Source organism: Gossypium hirsutum, chromosome A06, assembly GCF_007990345.1.
Source record: "Gossypium hirsutum isolate 1008001.06 chromosome A06, Gossypium_hirsutum_v2.1, whole genome shotgun sequence".
In the NCBI taxonomy this organism is placed as follows: Eukaryota; Viridiplantae; Streptophyta; class Magnoliopsida; order Malvales; family Malvaceae; genus Gossypium; species Gossypium hirsutum.
The window spans coordinates 114986333-114987587 of NC_053429.1; the positions used below are offsets into that span (position 1 = coordinate 114986333).

The window sequence follows — 1255 nt, forward strand, 5'->3', positions numbered from 1 at the left end:
TTGATTCACTTTCTCAATTTAATAAATCTTTCATCAATATACCATTCTGATAATCACATATATTCACACATTTTCATAATTTCATATATTTTCATTCAATTCAACAAATATATTTCAATTATTCACATTAATTCATAATTCAATACAACTCTATTCACTTTTCAATATCAAATATTCAATTATCACAATTCCCTCATATTCCAATCAATATAATTTTTCGATATAACATTCATTCAATATTCAAATTTTTACATAAATCATATATATAATATATATTTCAATCAATATAAATTCAATCAAAATGATTTCAATCAATATAAATTTGAGAAATTCATCACATACCAAAATCAATCCATTTCGATTGTAAAACATCATAATTCTAACACTAACAATTGTCATATGTATATAAATTTAACAAATAATGACTGAGTTCGGATTATAGAAATACAAACCGTATTTTCCGAGCTTTTCCAAGCTTTTCCTCGTCGACTTTGCTATTTCCTTACTTAGCCGAAACTTCTCGAGACAACGTTAGCTACGGAAATTAAAACAATTCATATTCATTAATTCACTACTAATTTATATCTAATTAATTGAATTTTCTATTCAATTTTCTACTTTAATTTCAATTTAATCTTAACTAATTTTCACTTACGTTTCTAATTCAATTCACATTCTATTTCTATTCAAATTTCATCCATACTCTCATTTAAATATTAAATTTCCAGCATATTTTCCTAATTTCAAAATTTATCAATTTAGTTCCTACAACATAAAACTTATAACTTACTTTACAATTTGATCCTATTATCATTTCTAACTTGAAATTCACTCAATTAAACCCTTAATTCACTATTTTATTCAACATGAACTATACTTGAAAATCTATAAACTCTCAAAATATCAACTTAATTTCAATAAAACGTTGTTTTAAAGCTTCTAAAACATCAAATTTAAGAGGAAATGACTTAATTGACTTACCAAATTAAACTTCAAGCTTCAAACCTTAAATTTTCCTTTTTTTTTCTTTCTTTTCTTTCTTTCCTCCCTTCCCTCTCTGTTTCATTTCTACTATTATGTTTCTTCCCTTCTTCTCTTTTTTTTTTTTTGTTTTATATACATATATATATAATATTATTTATACTTAAATAATAAGTAATACTTATTTATTATTTATACATGTGTATATTATTAATACATGTGTATCTATTTAAAACCATACATTTGTCACTTTTCTTTTTTTTAATTTATTTAA

General features: G+C 22.4%; 1 long non-coding RNA gene across 1 annotated transcript; it reads right to left on the bottom strand.

Moving 5' to 3' along the window:
- Positions 1–461: 461 nt before the first annotated feature.
- LOC107963436 (uncharacterized) lies at positions 462–1017 on the bottom strand. Its single transcript, XR_001701916.2, has 2 exons — positions 982–1017; positions 462–535 (listed from the first exon to the last, which is right to left on the bottom strand). It is a non-coding gene; the product is annotated as an uncharacterized lncRNA (long non-coding RNA).
- Between the last annotated feature and the right edge of the window lie 238 nt (positions 1018–1255).